The sequence below is a fragment of the Rattus norvegicus genome, chromosome 16, assembly GCF_036323735.1.
Source record: "Rattus norvegicus strain BN/NHsdMcwi chromosome 16, GRCr8, whole genome shotgun sequence".
Taxonomy (NCBI): Eukaryota; Metazoa; Chordata; class Mammalia; order Rodentia; family Muridae; genus Rattus; species Rattus norvegicus.
In genome coordinates this window covers 51,709,026-51,729,357 of record NC_086034.1, presented here as the reverse complement: position 1 = coordinate 51,729,357, position 20,332 = coordinate 51,709,026, and the positions used below count along the sequence as shown (strand labels likewise).

General features: G+C 44.4%; 1 protein-coding gene across 5 annotated transcripts in view; it reads right to left on the bottom strand.

Annotated features, from left to right (window-relative positions):
* Stox2 (storkhead box 2) overlaps window positions 1–20,332 on the bottom strand; it is a 239,055-nt gene that overhangs the window by 90,552 nt on the left and 128,171 nt on the right. The window contains exon 1 of one of the 5 annotated variants that reach the window (XM_039094522.2): window positions 1,242–19,812. The exons of the other annotated variants lie outside the window; for them this stretch is intronic. The gene's annotated coding sequence lies outside the window, so the exon portion shown is untranslated. Of the gene's footprint in view, window positions 1–1,241; window positions 19,813–20,332 lie in introns of those variants that run through there. 5 annotated transcript variants of the gene reach the window in all.

Sequence of the window (20,332 nt, the reverse complement as noted above, 5' to 3'; positions counted from 1 at the left end):
GTTTTCAAATGCGAAGGAACTTCCACCATGGCAACAATTGATATGCTAATTATAAATAATTTATCCATTCGTTACATATCCTAAGGACATAAAAGGAATGGCTTCCTTTCATTAAATATTCCATAACATTTAAATCTTTCACTTCCTTAGACAGGTCTTCCTCCCAATTATCTCAAATTAGTGTGGTTCAGTCCAAGTTAGATGAATTACACTGTCAGTGAAACATTTTATATATACAGCAAGTCACGCCTGACAACGGCTTAATTCAACGATCAATTTTCTTGACTACAGCTAGCAAGAAGTCCTGACTGTCCTAAGGAAATAACCCTTAATGATGACAAAATCTGATTCAAATTATTCTTAAGGCAGCACTAGAAGTAAATTCGGGGTGAGTTGGTTGGAGATTTTTCACCTTATGTAGATCTAAGTTAGATCCCCTTTCTGGGTATTCAGAATAACATACCCAGAACTTTCTAGAAAATGAGGCAGAACCAATGGGTCACCTCCTCACACACGGCACCTTGATGATATTCATCTACCAAGAACAAACGTCCAAAGATAAAGTCCCAACGGCTTCATCTGCAGGCCACGTGTTTGAGGAGAAGGGAACATCCACATTCTCTCGATCCAGCTACATATCAAATGTCTGCTTTCATACCGTTGCCTTCCGGGCACCGTGTGTGCTAGACAAGCATTGCACCAACACGTCACATCCCTGTTTCTGTCCGTCTTGAGAGTTTTATAAAAACTCCTAAGTCATGCAAGTTGGTTGCCACTAAAACTTAACACACACACACACACACACACCCTCCCTCAGCTGACAAGTGTCTTCACAGTGACCTTAACACCTTCTCCTCTCTCCTCTTCCAACTCTCCCACTGGACAGACATTTTGTGCTTCTGACACACTGGGCATGGCACGGACTGCCCCACACCCATTCTCTGCCCATCAGTTTCTTCCTCTTGGCTACTTGACCTAGATCTGCCTGCGCCAGGGTTACCTTTCTGTAATTGCAAATCCCAGCACACTACACCCCTACTTAAAACTCTTGGGTGACATTTTATACTTAGAACAAAATTACAGCTCCCGGCTTAAAATATCAGGTCCTTCTCCATTCTGGCCTCTCCTCCCTTGTGACTTTCATCTCTCACCACACCTAGCTAGTTTCCAGAGGGACAGACTGCTCGCTGTGAACCCTCCTGTCTCCTGCCTCTCTTCACCCCAACTTCTACAGCCCTTACCTTGCAGAGATGACTCCAGTGAGCCTATGATGCTGCCTCAGAGTGCTCTGCGCCCCTCCTCGTCTCCTCGTCTCTAGTTCTGCTGAGCGCTACAGCCTATGACATCACACACTCCTAACCCTTCCTCACTCTCACCCACAGCCCTGCAGTTGTTTCCCATGAGTCTCCAGGAAGTTGTGGGCTTCCAGAATCTAAGTAGAGATGTTAACCCTCTGGAGGAACCGAAACGTCAAGGTCTTCCCCTGCAGGCATTGATTCCGGACAGTAAAGTACTAAACAAAGACACTAGGAAGCCCACAGTCTGAGACAATGGCAAATCAGTGGCTCCCAGACCCAAAATTACCTAGAGAGTGTTTTAAAACATAAAGTTCTGGGCCTCATCCCAAACCTACAAACACTTCGAGAATGAGGCCAAGATGTGCGGCTGCTTAACAAGCTCCCTGGATGACTCTGCAGAAGGAACCAAGCCGACGCCGGTCCCCAGATGGTGTCTAGGAACTGCAGTCTACACAGAATGTTCCTGCCACAGCGATTTCCTGCTGCGTGGAGCTAGAAGGCAAGGACAGTGACGAATCGGTGCTGCCGAACAGAGCCTAAGGGTGTCACACCACACCTCCTTAAGGCCCTAGGTGAGGCTTTGGGACTCTGCAGAGTGAAGCGTCCTGTTTTCTGCAGTGCACTCTATGATCTTAAATATATTTCAAGCAACTTGCAGGCAAAGGCACAGGGCTTCATATCCTTACATTACAACACCCTCTCACGGTGTGCACTGAAAATGGGGATCAAAGTTAAATGATTAGAAGTTAATCATGTCTATGGTGGTTTGGATAAGTAGGGCCCCCCATAGACTCATGTATTTGAATGTGCTTCGCTCACAGGGAGTGGCACTATTAGGAGGAGTGGCCTTGTTGCAGGAAGTGTGTCACTGTGTAGGCAGGCTTTGAGGTCTCTTATGCTCAAGCTACACCTACTGTGGCACACAGTCTCCCTCTGCGACCTGTGGATCGAGATACAGAACTCTCAGCCCTTCCAGCACTGTGTCTGCCTCCGCACCCTCACGCTTTCCACCACGATGATATGGACTGAACCTCTGAAACCGTAAGCCAGCTCCAGTGAAATGGTTTTTTTCTTTATGTTACTTTGGTCATGGTGTCTCTTCAAAGCAGTAAAGGCCTAACTAAAACAATACCCATATTTAAATACACCTTTCGTGTTTAAAAGAAAAGTTAAGGAAACAGTGATCAAATAAAACTCTGTGAAACTGCTGATGCCTCTTCGTGTGTGCATGTTTGTGTGTGAGTGTGTATGAATGTGGGAGGATGTGAGTGTGTGTGTGTGAATATGTGGGGGGAGAGAGAGAGAGAGAGAGAGAGAGAGAGCGCGTGTGTGTGTGTGTGTGTGTGTGTGTGTGTGTGTGTGTGTGTGTGTAAGTGCCTGAATTGCACAGCATCTGTGAGGAGGTCAGAGGTCAACCTTGCAAATCAGTCCTTGCCTTCCAACTTGATTGAAATAGGGTTTCACCATCAAGCACACCAGGCCTGCGAGACGTCTGCTTCTGTGCCCCCATGTCACCACAGGAGTCATAGAATTACAAACACTTGCCCTACCTCATCCCTCCTTGTGTGGGTTCTGGGAATCTTAACTGAGATTCTCAGATTTATAGGGCAAGAGTTTAACCTTCCACTGAGCCCCAGTCCAAATATACATTCTTTTTTTTAAAGATTTATTTATTTATTATATATGAGTACACTGTAGCTGTCTTCAGACACTCCAGAAGGGCATCAGATCCCATTACTGATGGTTGTGAGTCACCATGTGGTTGCTGGGATTTGAACTCAGGACCTCTGGAAGAGCAGTCAGTGCTCTTAACCACTGAGCCATCTCTCCAGACCCCAAATATGCATTCTTAAGGTAGGTTGTTGAAACTACACACCCATCACATCTAGAGAATATGAGGTACAGTGGTGTTGAAATCTAGGATGTAAAACAACACCACAGCTGCGAGAAATTTGGTGATACCTCACAAAGGTCAAGAGTTCTAAGGGATTTAAAAAAATTAAAAGCAAGTTCTCAATACAATACTTCCTTAATAAAAGTATCTAAGTCAAAATGTTCACTGGAAGATGAATGTTGTGTGCACCCACAGTAGAATAGATTATTATTTATCCTGAGAAAAGAGAAAGAAATCTGAGGAGGTACAGCATCATTGGACTTTCAGGATATGACGTGAAGTGACACAAACCAGTCACAAATGAATACTACATGACTCCACATAGAAGTGCTTCTGCGAGGTATCCAGAAATTCACAAAGACAGAATAGCAGTTGTTAGGGACCGGGAGGAAGAAAATGGGAAATTATTGTTTAAAGCATGCTTTACAATAGTTTACAGGGGACTTGGGGGATGACTTATAAAGCATTTCTAGGCGACCTGGGTTCAGTTCCTGGGACACACATGACAGGTCACACCTGCCCTTAACTCCAGTTCCAGCGGTCTGATCCCCACACACAGACAGACACATCATACAGGCAAAACACCAATGTAGATAAAGTAAAAACTTAAACTAGGTTTACAGAATCAATTATATTTTTACTTTAGAAACAAACTATCTTTTTTTCCAAAAGAATAGGGCACGGGGACCTTACAGAGTCTTCCTGCTCACAGGGGAAGTTGGAGGTGGGAAGTGATGGGTGGATATAACCAAAATGCATTGTATAAATGCATGGAATGTTCCAAGTGTACACAAAAATATTATTTTTTTGAAGTAAGTCTCCCAATTCAAACACCAGGTGTCCCACATATTACTGAATGTCCTCATCCCACCTTACCTGGCTGAGGCTTGTAGATCCCCAATCCTCCTTTTTTAAAAAAAATCTTTTTGTTAATATTATTTATTTAATGTATATGAGTGCACTGTAGCTGTCTTCAGACACACCAGAAGAGGGCATCAGATCCCATCACAGATGGTTGTGAGCCACCATGTGGTTGCTTGGAATTGAACTCAGGACCTCTTAACCTCTGAGCCATCTCTCTTGCCCCAAACCTTTTTTTAAAAAGGAAGATACAAATTACTAATCAAAGTTGCCCCAGCAAATGATTAGACATAAAATGATAATGCAAAGTTCAAAGAAGAAACACGAAGATAATTTTAGATTCTACTCTTGAGAAATGGAACACGAGTGAACTTGACCTTTTTACACAGTGACCCCCTTGACCTTAAAGCTTAAACTTTACAAACACCACAGATCACATTTTCCTAGTAAACTTTGCACTTTATTTCTCCAATATTCTTTTGTTTATAGAGAACTTAAATGTGAGTAGTAGAAATAAATAATTTCAATTACTTTTTCTTGAAATTTGAGGAATTTTTAGAAAATATATGATTAAAACCTTGTGCTAGAACACTGGGGATTTTCGGTATTTGGATTTTTTTCAGTGTGATATAGTTTGGGGATCCTATAGGTTCTTGGTTTTGCAGAAGTTTGCACCAGTAGAAAAACTAAATAAAGACTATCCTCTCACCACCCTGTTGGCATTCACCCCGTTACCAAGGGAACAGAACTCATCCTCCCATTGCTGAGAAACTCGGGGAACTTGGAACTGAGAAGAGTATTTTTTTTTTGATGGAATCACTCTCCTACAAGGAGTCACAGGCCCTGCCCATACCCACCCAAAGTGGAGGTTTTATAATGCATATTTAGTGTAATATATTCTAAGCCAGTTAACTGATTGGCAAAGACATCATTCATTTATCCACTGCTAGCCATCTATAACTTTATCATCCCCTATCATCTAGGATTCACCCAGATCCCTATTTTATTAACTTCTTGATTATGTTGGATTTAATCTTATCTTACACCTACAGGCCTACGCAAGGTCTTCTCTGCCTGATAACGTCATCTTGAATTACAGCATCGGGTCCTGTCAGCTCCCTTCGTGATTTGGCCTGTTGTAATCTCCAGAGTATGTTCAGTCGCAATGCTTCCAAAAACACGTGGCAGATGTTAAGACTACACTCAACCTTGCTCTTCGTTGTTTTCACAGCCAAAGGACTCAAGGAGAGTACAGGGAAAAATAAGAAAGTGAAAGAAAATGTGTTGCCCAGCCTCAGAAGATGGCTCAGAAGCTAAGGACACTAGCTGTACATGCAGGGGAACCTTCCTGAGTTTAAATCCCCAGCACCCAGGAGAGGAGCGGAGACAGGAGGATCATGGGTGGGTGGGTGATGGCCACCAAGCTTAGCTTCAAACTTAGTGAAAGAATATATATATATATATGTGTGTGTGTGTGTGTGTGTGTGTGTGTGTATGTATATATGTATGTGTATATATACATATATACATATATATGCAAATGAAGAGGATTATGAGTTTACACCAGCGCATACATTTACATAGGAATTCTTTCAGTCAAGGTTGCACATGTGGCTGTCAGGCACCTTTGTGCTAAACGAGTTAGGACCTAGGACTTGTGCAAAGTCGAGGCTGATCTCCCCTAAGAATCAGGGCTATCCCTCGTGATTGACAGCTATCAAACATCAGGCCAATTAAAGCATCAGAAGCGCTCACGAGGGTGTGAAGAACCCCACTCTGGGTGGGTGATAAGAAGGGGAAGGGCAAAAGCAGCTCCCCACTCCACCCCTGACAGCTCTGTCTAGGATCTACTACTCCAAAGAGGAGGCAAGACATCCACAGAACTCCTGTGCGCTGCAGAAAGGTCAGTCTCAAGTAACATACATAATTATTCAAGTTAAAACTCATTAAGACGGGTACAGAACAACCTTGAAATTTGTTCCTCTCCGTTCAACATAGGCTTCTTGAATAGAATCCACCCCATTTCACCCCTTTGCAGGAAGTACAAGGAAAAACGCTTAGAGAATAAAAAGATTCTACTTAAAATAAAATAAAAACTTAACTCCAGACTGGGAAGATGGCCGTTGGAGCAAAGTATATGTAGAGGAAATAAGAAGACCAGAGTTTGAATCCCCAGAACCCACGGAGGATAGCTCAGGCTTATGGCTCCATTGCTGGGATAGGGTGGAGACAGAGGTACCCCAGGGGCTCATCCAAAAGGTAGGCTCCAGATGCAATTAGAGGCCTTGTCTCCAAAGATACGCTGGTGGGGCTAGAGAGATGACTCAGAGTTAGGATCACTTAGTGCTCTTACAGAAGAGTGAAATTCAGTCCCACCACACATCAGCTAGCTCAGAACCTCCTGCATGTAACTCCAGGCCCAGAGCCTCTGACACTCCCTTCTGGTTTCCAAGGGCACCCACGTGCACATGTGCAATACACACATTCATGTGCGTGCACGCACACATATACAAAAATATGTAAATTAATCTTATTTTACTATGACAGAGGATAATAAAGGAAGACACTTCATACCAACTGACTGCACATACATGCCCAGGGAGGAGGGAGAACACCTACACATATGTGGACGTATGCAGACACCAAACAAAGCACACAGGTAATTCTCAAAGTTAATTTTAGTGTTGTTAAAACGTAAGGTCTTGGCTGATCATTCATGACTAAAGGTGCTGTGGGCATGCTTGAGAATCAGCACGCTGCGTGCAAATGTACAAGGCCTACCATTGGTCCCACTGAAAACATTCACTGGTGGATGCCATGCTTGGTGGAGGCCTCAGTGAGGTAGTGGCTTTACACTGACTAGTAGACACACGCTGTAGATGGGGTACCAATGAAAAGTAGGTCACTGACTTGGGAGCAATGTGAATAAAACATGAGGAGTCTGTCTGGACACCTCAATTGCAGGAGCTCTGTTGTTTTATAAGGGATGACGTAGTCAGGCTGAAGCAAACCAGAGGAAGCCTTCTGACCCCAAGACTAGCTATAGCTTCCAAGAATCTGTCTCTCAACAACCTGCCTCCAAGACACTTCACGGCTGTTAGTCGCATCTCTGATAAGCCAACAGCATCAGATGTAGTCAAAGGACCAATGCCTATGTGGCCGCATGTGTGGCTGAGTTGGGTGGGCAGCCATGTTGTTTTGTCCATAAGGTTGGAGGCCATGTACTACTTAACAGCATCTGTCATAGTTTGGACGGAAATGTTCCCCATATGTAGGTTCATGTGTTTTAATACCTGGTCCCCAGCTGAGGCCTTGTTTGGTGAGTTCTTACTGAAGGAAGTAGGTCACTGGAAGTAGGCCTTGATGTTTTATGGCTGGCCTCACTTCCTGTCTTCCTCTACCTTTGGGTTACTGAAGCAAAACCACCAGCTGCTGTACACCCCTGCCAAGCCTTGCCCACCGCCATGAAGGACTGTATCCCTCCAACTGTGAACCAAAGTAACCCTTCTTCCCTTAAGGTGCTTCTTGTCAGGTATTTGACCAAACAATAAGAAAAAAAATAACTTAGCATCTCAAGAAGGCTCTGACTTCTCCCCGTGAGTAAGTCTCTCTCTCTCTGTCTCTGTCTCTGTCTCTGTCTCTGTCTCTGTCTCTCTCTCTCTCTCTCTCTCTCTCTCTCACACACACACACACACACACGAACGCACACACACAGGGGGAGAGGGGAAGGAAACAGAGACAGAGACAGAGAGACAGAAGAGGGAGTACCAACACATGGAATGTAGTCTGTATTCTAAAGAAACTAAGCCTTTCCTGGCAAAGCCTACACCTTGCCTGCTCTCACACATCGGCAGCTTTTGAAGTTTAACTGCTTAGTCAGGAGCACAGGAAGTAGATTACTTCCACCTTCAGACTATCTTTATACCATTCCCCCTGGGATCGAAGGACAGGACCACTGGGGACCTGACCAGATGATGTACTCAAAGTGACCATGAATGACTCAGGTGGATGCAACCACATAGGTGTCTAAGTTCTGAGCTCCCAGACCCTTAGCTGGGTGGGATTCCCATGAAGCTTTGAAAGCTAATCTGGATGGCAAGCGCTTTCCGTCTCTCGCTCAAGTGCCAGGTCAGAGTTCCAAATCGGGCTATGAACTTACGTCTGTGGGAAAATGGCAGAGATTCATCAGGGAAAGCAGGGCCCAAATTGTGCCATACACTCCCAGATCTACAGAACCGTCCCTACTTTTTAAGACCCAGCAAAACTGAGAAAATGCACTTGGTTCAAAGGAGGGATACCACTAGGCTTTCCCTCCAAGTTAACCTTGGAAATGATACCTTTGTTTCCTTTTTCAGAGTGAGCTTAGGTGAGACCCATTTTTGTTCCATATGGAAATGCACAGACACAGCCCAGCTCCCACCTCCAGAGGCGATTTTTTGCATTTACCTTCTAGTGAAAAGTCAAAATAAGCATCTCGGGTTAAACCGCATATGACTAGATGATTTCTAAGTGAAGTCGAGTTCCTTTGGATTCATATTTCACAGGACTGTTGACTTCATAGTGATTCTTGATCTTTTTTTTTTCTAAGTTGGAAATCTGAGAACAAGGAGCCTACTTAGATAAATGACTAATTCGGTGGGCTTCCTTAGATCACATATCAAAATCAATGAGAAATGGAATATTTGATTTCTGATTAAATGAATACTGTGTAAGAAGCTAAGAATCTGACTTAAATAGACCCCTGACCTTGGTCTGACCTTGGACACGTTGGCTGCTGGCACCCTCTTGCACTTTCAGTTGTGAAGCACCAAGGAATACCTGTGTCCACATAGCTACGTCCCTAAAGATGATCCAACAGCAGACCTTACCCTGCACGAGGTACCCTACCAGCCCTCTTCCAAGCGTCGGCTCCTTTAATCTACATAGAAACTGACTTAGATACCACTTTATTCTCACTTTATAGATAAAAAAAAAAAGGTAATCTGAATATATAAATTGCCAGTACTACTCAGCCAGTAAGTGGAGGCTAGGGCACCCTATGCAACTGTTTGACCTTCCTTTTTCTTCTATCTCTCTTGGTGTGTGTGCACGCACATGTGTGTGCGTGTGTGAATGTACATACAGGGGCCCGAAGCTGACATCAAGAGGCTTCCTTCACTGTGTTTTTGTATTATTCATGGAGGCAGAGTCTCTAAATCAAACCCAGAGCTTGCAGATACAACTAATCTCAAAAGCCAGCTTGCTCAGGGCTCAACTGCTTTTCCTTGCACTGCTGGAACTACAGTCAGGCCACCATACTCACCTGGCACTTATTCTGAGGATCCAAATCTGGTCCTCATACTGGTACAACAAGTGCTCTAACCACTGGGCTGTATCTCCAGTTTTGCAAATTTCGGAGCCTTAACTCACGGTGTTCGGCTGCTGTGCAAAGTTCTGTGTCCACAAAAGTGGGAAACTCCACACAATTTTTATCATCTTTCCTCTTCTACTTAAGCTTCCATCATTCACTTTCTCCAGCAGACTTTTAAAAGGTTTTTTTTCAAGTTTATCAACATATGTCCTTTGTCTGCACTATAAAGAACGTGTTGATAAACAGGAGAGAAATGTGTCCAAATGCTTCTTTCAAATATTTGAAAACCAATTTGAAATGAAAGTTCAGATGAGTTCCCTGGTTTACTGTTACAATCACAAACGTGAGCATCTGATCTGGAAGGATGTTTCCTTTTTAGATAGTTGGTGGAGTCAAAAAAGTGAGTCTGCTTACAACATTGCCAAAAGATCTATATTGGATTGGTTTGTTTGTCTGCTTGCTCGCTTACTTGCTGTTTCCTCAGAGGCTCTACCAGTTCAGCCTCGTAACCATAGAGATAGCTCCTTCTTCCCTGTTTGCCCTTTAGACTCAGAGACTGCAGCAAGGTGACAAATAGCCACAATTACACAACGAGGTCTTCATATCACTCCTGGGTGCTAACTGTGCCTCAGGTTAAAGACAGAACTGGACTTCCAAATCCATACTGTTACTACCAGGAATCTGAGCAAGACGGTGTGTCCTACTTATCCATGCAAATTAGCTACTACGTTCCCAGACCTAAAATAGAGGGGTCACATGGGAAAATAATGACCAATATTTAATGCTCACATAGATGTACAAAGATACTATGAGAACAGAAATCAGTACTTCAGGTTGAGGACAGTGGTTCTCAACCTTCCTAACCATGCAACACTTTAATCCAGTTCCTTATGTTGAGATGATCCCTAACCATAAAATTATTTTGGTTGCCACTCCCAGAATCATAATTTGCTACTGTTATAAAATGTAAATATCCGATCTGCAGGATATCTGATATGCAACTCCCATGGCAGGGTCCTTTAATCCCCAGAGCAATCTCAACCTACAGGTTGAGAACCACTGCTCTAGAATAGACCAAAACACCAAAAGGAAGCCACGTGTGAAGCAAGAGGGGCTATCAACAGACAGATAAGAGTGGAAACTTTTCAAAAATGAAAGCAACATTGTTGCAAAGTGAGAACCAAAATTTTATTTGTTGTATAGTTTCTATGTAATCCTTTTTTTTTTTTTAGATCAATCCTTAGAGTTTAAAGTGACAACTACTGATGCTACTGCCCCAACTCTTAACTGGATGGGATCCTCAGTTACAAGTAACACAGGTCAGCATGGGCTCTTTAAGAAACACTAATAATAAGCAATAGAGGTTCCACACCTTTAAGGAATCAGGCTGGTCCTAAGGCTTTATGCATATGAATGAGTTCACACAATTCACCCAATGCCTGATGAGCAGCTACCATTATGATTCCTGTTTTTCAAGACAGGAAACTGAGCTCCTAGGAAAACAGCTAACATGTCTGCTTCCTCACAGAGTGGTAGAAAAGCTGGACGGTGAAGCCAGGCTCTCAGGGCCTGTCTCTCAGCCCTAACTCACAGACAGCCTCTCAGAAAAGCAACCTGTTCAAGTACATTAGTGACTCATAGGTGATCAGGCATGATGGGAAAGGTAGGGCTTGGAACGCTGAAGACAGAGACATTTTACGAAGGAAAAGGTCCCCATTAGCAATCACAAAAGAGCAGCTGGCACTACCAGCACAGCCATAGGGACACAAACTACTAAGGGCCACCACTACCTTGGAATTGCTACCCTACTGAAAGCCTAAAGACTTCATCTCATGGGCCCACCAGTTGTCCCAGCAGAGCAAGGTTCAAAGTCAAGAAGGGAAAAGGTGTGTGCAACTGGGAAAAAAAAGAGAAGGGGAGGGGAGGGGAAGGAAGGATAAAGAAGGAGATGGGAGGGGACAAGAGAGGAGAGGAGGGAAGGGGAGGAAGGATAAGGAAGGAGAGGGGAGGGGAAGGGAGGGAAATCATGCAGCCATTGAGCATCTCCATAGAGAAGGCAGACTCTGCCTCCCACCAATGACCCAATGGTGAAAAGATTTGTGTCCTAACGCCCCCGTAATAAGCAACGAAAACTAGAACAGAGCAAGCGAAAAGGACTCTGAGTCCTAAAGTTGAATTACAGACATAGGTAAAGCTAGTTCCTTTCAAGAAGAATATATCTGGGCCTCTTTCTGGCTTCTGATGGTGGCTAGCAACCACTTGGCTGATGAATACTCCCACGTCTGCCCCTAGAGTCACATGATGTCCCCCTCCCCTGGAACTCTTTTCTTCTATTTACATATTGGATGCAGAGCCCACCCTACACAGCACGTCAGCAAGACTACATCCACACCTCATCTCCAGATACCGTCATATTCTCGGGCACCAGAGGCTGGAGCTTGAATAGGTATTTTGGAAGACTTTGTCAAACACATAACCGTTGGGGGCTATAGCAGAGCTAAAATTGATGCCCAAATGTGAAGAAACAAAAATGGCAGACGCATCTCAATCACCACAATGGGCATCAGTTCACCTACTGTGGAAATCATTTCGAAGCAAAAGGTGGGTGCACGAGAAGCAGTGGAGATGCCTTTGGCTCCCTGAGAGGAAGAGACCAGACTGAAACGTGCAGCAAGGCTGAGGTAGGATGTTAATTGCCAGACAGTCCCACCCTGGGAAACTGTGGCCATCAGAAGGATGAGGCCAGGCATCCGTCCTCTGCCCCGAATGCCTGCAGGCATCTGCCAAATATCTCTCTTTTATCTTCAAAAAGAGAAAACTTGGCCTGGAGGAGTCGTCATGGATTAAAGTAGAAAGATGAATGGAGATTTTTTTTTTTAACTGTGAAAGTGAGTTACCTAAGCCATAATTTTTCCACTGAATAGGTATATGACAGATGTTTGAAGCATACATTATTTACATAGCTGGTCCCATCTTTTGTGCAGTCACTTGCGTCGCTCTCCTTCTTCCCAAACCTGCACTACAGACACCAAAGCATGCTCCTGCTGCCAACAAAGGGACTATCGATCCCATGTAAACACCAATAACGCAAACCTAGGAATTGCACCAGACTTTGGTTCTGAAGTCCAGGGGAGTAACCTACAAGCAGTCCTAACGCTGAGTCCCCGGGGTTTTGAAACTCGAAGGAGAACTCAGTCCATGAAGTCCAGTTGACCCTCCATCTGCCGGAAATAAAAATAACTGAAGCCACCTAGAAAAGCAGACCAGAGAGTACAAAAAAGCTGGGCTATTCTGGTGTTCTCAAGGCTCCTCTGCATGGATGACCTCCAGCCCTCTAACCTCCGCTATGCACAAGCGTGCCTAAAGGACCTCCTGGCTCTGAGAACACATCTGTTCTTCCAAAATAGAAATCATCATCTGTTCCACTTTCCCCGGCTTCCTGATGGTTCCCTATGTTCTTCAGAAACAACACCCCGATTCATCTTTTTAACTTAGTGTAGATTTGTTATACAAAGCAATGGAGGTTTTCTGTGACAGTTTTAATCAAGTATATCATGTACCTTTAACCACATTTGTTCATTACCCTCTCCTGTGACTCCTCTTGCTGGTTCCCCATCCCAAATAATCCTTCTATTATGCTGTGTGTGTGTGTGTGTGTGTGTGTGTGTGTGTGTGTGTGTGTGTGTGTACACAATCTAGGCTCCACACATGAATAAAAACATATGTGCCTTTCTAGGCCTGGCATCTCTCTTATTGAGGTGTTCTCCAATTCCACCCATCCTCCTTCAAGCCCCCTCTTTCTTTACAGCTAAATAAACTTCCACTGCGAGTGTGCATAGCCTGTCTTCTTTACCAGACATGTCACCAGACAGCTAGGTTCATTCTACAACTTGGCTACTAAGGACAGAGCTGCGCTGAGATAGATGATCAGATATCTCCCTGGTATGCTGATTTGGGTTCTCTAGGAATGTTCTCAGAAGTGGTATAGTTGGATCCTGGGGTTCCACTGCTGGATTTTTGATGAACTTTTTCCACAGTGGTTACCCTGGTTTACATTCCCACCAGCAAGGTATAGAGTGCCTTTTATTTTCTCTTACTTCTTAAAACCAACTAGTTCTAAAGAGTGATCTGCTCCTCTGTCTGACAGACCCTCCTTATGTCTTCCTCCCATCCCTCCCTCCTTGGTCTAAAGTTCCGGTTTAAGTACACAGTTCCAGTGTCAGTCAGGTCTATGAGCTCTTTTCAGATGCTTGTCTGGTCTAACTGCTCTTAGCAGAAAGAGTTATAGACTCATTTTAATGAAGATTAGAAAAAAATATAACTATCAAGGGAAACCTGTAATTTTACAGCAAAAGGTGTTTTCTTTTTAATTCACTTAACTAAAAAGCGAGTCAAGTCGAAAGGAACCCTGGGAAGTCCAGGTGAGATCATTTTGACTATGCCGAGAGCCTGTGCCCCTTCCCAGCAGCACCATGTGCCAGATGTCGCTAGATAGCTAGACAAAGGGATACGGCTCTGCGGAGGGGATCGATGCCCACTCGGAGGAAGGAAGTCTGGTCCGATGGAACTGGACCAGTTCTCATTACAATGAACTGTTATACAGCAAGGCCAGACCACAACTTCACTCCCATCCACATGTGGCCAGCTGTACTGGAGGGCTGGGAAATGAGCGGGGAGTGAGCAATCCCTCAAGGACATCTACATTATTTTATTCAGACCTTACAGTCACTAGAATCGTGTGCCGAATAAACGTCTCAGCCCCAAATAAAACAGTGTAAAACAATTTGTACATGGTTAAGGCTCCTTCCCCCAAAAAGATACAGTGTAGCATACCGGTGTAGGGAAATGTGGTTCTAGGGTAGCCTTTTACCATCGATTGCAGAATCGCTACATGGATTCCTTCCCTGCAGATCTCCGAAGTACTAGACATACATGTTATCCATCTTCACTCCAAGCCTAGCTCCCTCCAAAAGTCACAAATCCATTACCTGCCTTATAAACTCAGGATTCACCCAAATTCCAGGCTCCTTCCTTGCCTGGTTATGTCGTTTCTCACATCCCAAAGTTAACAGCATGACCAACTCCACACAGCTTTGTGTCTGGCTAATACTGTCTCCCCACCCTTCCCCAATCCTTCTCCTTCTCCATCTCCTGAAATCCTAGCTACTTCTCAAGACCCCAGTAAGTCCTCCCTCCAGGGGCTAACTGGCAACTTCCTCTTCTATGAACCCTCCACCATTCCAGACTAACTGCTCTCCTTGGCTCCTGACTGTTTACTCCGACTTCCGATTCCCAAAGGCTCACTCGCAAACAGCTAACACTTTGTTGGATTTTTCCCCCATAGAAGGAGATGACTCAGAGGTAAGATCTTAAGATTGTCTAGTATATAATAAGCACATTTGGTACAATAGCATATAGTCTATAGAATTCTAACTGTAGTAACTTCCCCAGTTATGAGAGGAGGATGATTCATAGCCAGACTTCCAGACATCCCTCCTTTCCTCCTCTTAAGAAAAGTCACTCATCTAAAACACATCTGAGCCCTGATGTGCGCCAAGCTCACAGATGCTGGCACGAGAGGGATGGAAAGGAAACAGGTGTTGTCAGTTAACAGCTGGCTGTCCGGTAAAGTTTGGGACTGGGTGAGCTGGCCGCACAGTGCAGAGCTGTTGTGACACAAGCATAAAACAACTGTCACAGAAAGGATCTGGAGGGAGAGAATAAGAAAGGGGATAGCTGGGCATATTGGGGTGCACCTGCACCCTCAGCCTGGTGGAGGCTGAGGCAGGAGGGTTGAAAATTCAAGCCAATCAGAGCTATTAGATCTAATCTCAAATTGAAGGGGTCAGGCTAGACATATTGACTCTGGAAGTGGCGATAGAACTCTGTCAGACCTGAAGAGATTGGGGGGGGGGGTGTTGAACGTTCTAAACAATGTTACAGAAAGTCTGAAAGATACATAATGGCTTGAGGTGTGAGTTCACAGACCGAATCAGGAGCACAGGGTAAGGAGGAGGTTTAGAAAGATGTTGAAATGGTGGGGAAAGTCACGCCTGTGAAGACTTTCTAGAGCCCACAGTCCACACACAACTCCACCCACGTGCATGAGAGGCATTAAAAAGAGAAGCGACTTCTCCAGTTTTGCTTTGGGCCAGGTGAAAAATGAAATAACAAAAATAAAAACCTTCTGGGGCCCCAGGGAAAATGGATTGACCTGGAAAGCTGGTCCTTTTGGTCAATAATAGAGCAGGAGATCTAAAGAGCTGGGAAACAGAGATCCATTTAAAATATTTAAGGAGGAGAAATCAATAGGATTTTCTGGCCAGCTGGTTACACATTCCAGCATTACATAAAAATAGTTTGGGGATTTACTACTTAGGGAAAAGTTTATTACATCCTTTAAAAAAAAAAAAGCCGTGTCATTTTATTCTGGTGTAAATGTGGCCAAAGTAAATTCAGACTTGACTAGGCTCTGTTCTCACTAACACAAGAAACCTCGACAGCCAAGACATCACACAGTTTTGAGGCTGAGTAACGAAGGCTACCCTAAACTCCAAAGTTTGTGCGCTATCCCAATAGCAAGAACCTGACCAGATTATACTCTCAAGTCCTGCATTCAGCATAAACAAGTTTGTACCAAAGAATGCACCCTCGTCTAATCTACTCCAAATCTCTGGGGGTACAGGGAATTTAAGGCCTCAAATGCCCAGGAGTTATAAATATTCTAAAGTTTTACACAGCATACTCTCTTTTTTTTTCTTTTTTCTTTTCTTTTTCTTTTTCCAAATAAAAAATTTCCCAAAGACTGTAGAAGATATTGAAATACCAGGCGAGGAGGTGGCCTTTGTAAACTGCCGGTGTCCCCTTGGGAAATAATGAAGTCGTTTGCCTCAGAGTGGACCATCCCTCCCCTCCACTGGTTTGATGAGAGCAGTCAATGCCGGGAGCTGCAAATCAAAACAGTTGGAAGAGAAGAGCCAAGAAGAACAGGGGAGAAACAGGATGCTATCTATTAAAGCCCGTCACCTGGTCACAATGAGGCACACATTTAACGTAGGGCCTAAGGACGGCAGGAAGCAGGGTTCCAACACAAGCACAGCTCCTGCATGGAGAAGTCCATGGCTCCGGTGTATGGAGAAGGGCAAAGGGCTCTCCTAACATCAGGTGCTAAGTTCACAAGTCTAGGGCTTGCTCATTATGAGCTTGCTCATTACAAGGCCTCTACAATGGACGCATGGAGCCAAAGGACTCATTATAGACAGAGGGAGGCCATCTGACTGGCAGGGGACACAGCTGGCTCGGGCAGGCCATGATTAGAACCTGCCTGTCTAGCGTCCACTTTCGGGTGTCCTGCAATATGAGAGCATGGGGAACTGGCTCATACTAAAGGGCCCAGGACTAGATTCTGTAAAATGAAAACCAATAAACTAATAGGGTGATGTGCCAGCCACGTCTCCTCGCTTAATTAAGACCATTAGATCACCATCAGTCAAAAGTAGTCTACATGTTTGAGGGTGTCAGTTTTAGGTTTCTATTTTGCCTTTCTCTTCAGATTCCTTAGGGTTCATAGAATGAAAAATGTTGGCTTTCTTCCTTAAAGGCATCACTTACAAAACACAAGAATTGATCTAAAACTTGCCACCACTCAGCTTTCTCATTAGCATGTGAAGTCTTTTATGGTTATACTCAGTAGAGCCTGAAGACTAGAAAAGTTAACTTGTAGTCTTGATCGGTGTGAGATTCCCCACCAAAATTTGGCCAGCATTACACATGGGGTATAAAGCATAGCCACCCTTGGTACAGCCCAAGGGGAAAGCAAAAGCAGCTTGGCATCATGCGAATGAATGGCTCAAAGGATGCTCACACAAGAACAGAGAAGACTCTAAAGGCTTAGCCCACAGAACGCTTGAAGCCCTCCAATCATCTCACAGTGGCCCACGGTCGTGGCTGCAAATGTTCAGCTCCGGATATTACAGAGTCCCTTTCTCATGGGAGTTTGACTCCGCTCTTCAGTTAACGCCGCCATATCTATCTGGTGCCGGAAGAATGAGGTGGAGTGGTCCCACAGCCATTTGACCCAATCTCCTTTCTTCTTGGAATGCTGGGCACATTTTATATTCAACTTGGTTTGAACAAAAGGCAAGATTCCCCCCACTCCTGCCCAGAAGGCACTGCTAGGAAATGAATATGGAAGAGGAACCGTGAACTCTTTGGCAGGCCTGTGAGCTCCCTGGTTGCTAGGAGGCTGGGGACTCTTAGGATTACTTTAGATTTGATAACTGAAAAGAGACACTGAAAGAAAGCATGATCTTCACAACTGAAATGTTCAGTTTTCTATGCAGCTGTCTTCTAGCAAGACCCGATCATCACTATATGTGTCTGGTCTGACCTTGGAAGTCTACATTTTTCTCCTGAAGGGAGCAGAAAAAAACAAGGTCAGAGGTCAAGCTCCCTGCTATAAATCACATTCTACACTGGTGATCACTTATTATTGGTTAGAAATGGTGCTGCCTCCCTAAAACTTATAAATGCCTACAACTCTACTTGAAGTTCCTACTGTGTGCTAGATAGCTGCACTAGACCCAGGATGACCATCCGTGTGTGTTTCTTTTAAAATGTCCTGAGATTGTTCTCATTTCCCAGGTGCTATTTTTTAAATTATTTCCCCTAATTCTCATATTTTCTGGAGAAATTTCTAAAAAAAAGTCTCCAAGCTGACGCTATTGTAGATTATTTAGCACAATTTTTTTTTTGAAGAGCCTTGTCGTGTTCTCTGAATCCAAATAATTTACCTATGACAAAACTCTCCTTGACTAAAAATGGAGTATGGTAACAGGAAATGGTGACTGAGCTAACAGAAGGGAGTGTCAAAGGCCTTCATGTCCCTAAGTCGCTTCATCCCCTCTTTGATGCTATGAGACACGAAACAAAGGCTCGGCTGCTTGCACCCTGGACAACCAACTTGATGTAAGCACATTCCCTTCCCATCTTGTAGGAGGAGCTTCCTCCAAATGATCTCCATGGTTCTCATACAGCATCAGCTTCTAGCACCTCCCACATGCTGAAAGGAGCCAAATTTGGGGAAGGAAATGATAAGATTCGTGTCCTCTTGTGCAATCAGCACCCCAAAATTTACACAGGAGAAAGGAAGGGCCCTCTGACCTCTCAATGCTCAGACAGACACTAAGGCCAGGCTCAATGCCTTAGTATCCATTATTTCTTTCAGTGAACCCTAGACCTGCTTTTCATTCCACATACGAGTTGACATTTACAAGAAAGCAATAAACAACAGTTCTCCTGCCTAGGCAAAGGCCATGTTCTGTCCAACCCTGCATCCTCACTAGAATCTAGCAAAACTGAGGGAACACTCCATCAAACGCTGAATGAATGACACAGTTCTCTCCTTGGGTTCCTCTGTTCTCAGCAGTAACCTGACATTGAATTCGACCACCAACTTGAAATAGATCATCCAAGGAAGACCACCTGACCATCTGCAGGACACACGCAGGATGAAATGAGCGAATCGTGTAAAATTGGAAGCCTCTTCCCCGTGCCCTAAAAAAATGTCTCACAGCACTGGGTAATCATGGACTTCTTTTTGCAAAGTCTGAAAATGTGATCACAAGGAAGCGATGATGAGATGGATAAAAATAGGCTGCTCGGGAATGTGCCTGACATTATTAAAGAGTCTCGAGGGCTTGTGGGAGAGCTGATAGCCACCTGCCCTCCAACAACTCTGCATTTAGTGTCAATTCTGATTTCTGGGGTGGGGGTGGAGGGCAGGAAAGAGAGGCTTGCTGAGGATGCAATGAAAGCATCCAAAACCCCAAGTGAGGGAAGCCTTGGATTAGCTGAACACTCTTGTGTATGTGCATAGTGTTTTGAGGGTAGAATTGGATGTAGGTGTACAGTAAGAGCATTTACTGACATCCATCTAAACAATAGAGCAACCACAGCCACCACTTAAATTACTTAAGCAGAAACTGTGGTTGTTACTTCCTTTCCAAGTCTGTTTTGTCACCAGAGAGAAAATCCAGGGAGTGTGATTGCCAAAATAACATGCAACATCCTTATGTTGCCCGATTTTGCAATAAAAAGGATAGTTACTTTTATTGAGGCTTTTCTGGGGATGGAGACACGGTCACGGTACATTTTTAAAGTGTGAGATACTGACCTCAATTTAAAAGGATTTGCCGTGTGGGGAGAAAGTAAAGCTTGGGTGTAAGTAACCACAAGCTTAAAACAATCTCCCCAGTTAAGACAGGGTTTAGGGTGATTTGGTATAAGGGCTTGGTTTCGGAATACTCTCCACTGATCCATTACATCGCATTTAAAAGCAAATTCTTTCCAGAATGAAAACATTTTCACACCCTTACTTGTAAGGAGCACAAAATGCAAGGTTCGCAGGATCCCCACCCCCCATCCTCCTACCCCCCCCCGCGCCCCCCCCAGCATCCCGGTACAGCATCCACAAGCCAGAAAGCAAAGCCAGTGAATGGGATTCATTCAAGGAGGCTCAGAACAGTCACCTCTCGCTTTTTCCACAAGAAACCTATTTTGAAGCCTTCAGTTCTACGACCATTGTGTTTGTCTTTCCCATCCGGCATGCAAAACACGATACAGCCTCCATTCCATCCACAGCACTGATGCAACCTAGGCTAAGTCCACGCGCAATTGTGCGAGCGTTCCATATGCAAACACACTACAACCTCCTCCCCAAGCATTCAATGAGCTCCACAGTCGAGCTCCTGCTTACAAATTGAACCAGCCTCAGACCGACAGCTTTCCCCAGCCTGTGAATCTCCAGAACGGTGCAGAGAACCTGTTCTTTTTTTAAAAGGGGGGAGGGGTGTTTAAATACCCTCTAAGGTAACTGGCCATAATGCAGGCAGGCACAGGCGAACCTGGTACTGCGGGCAACCCTGGACT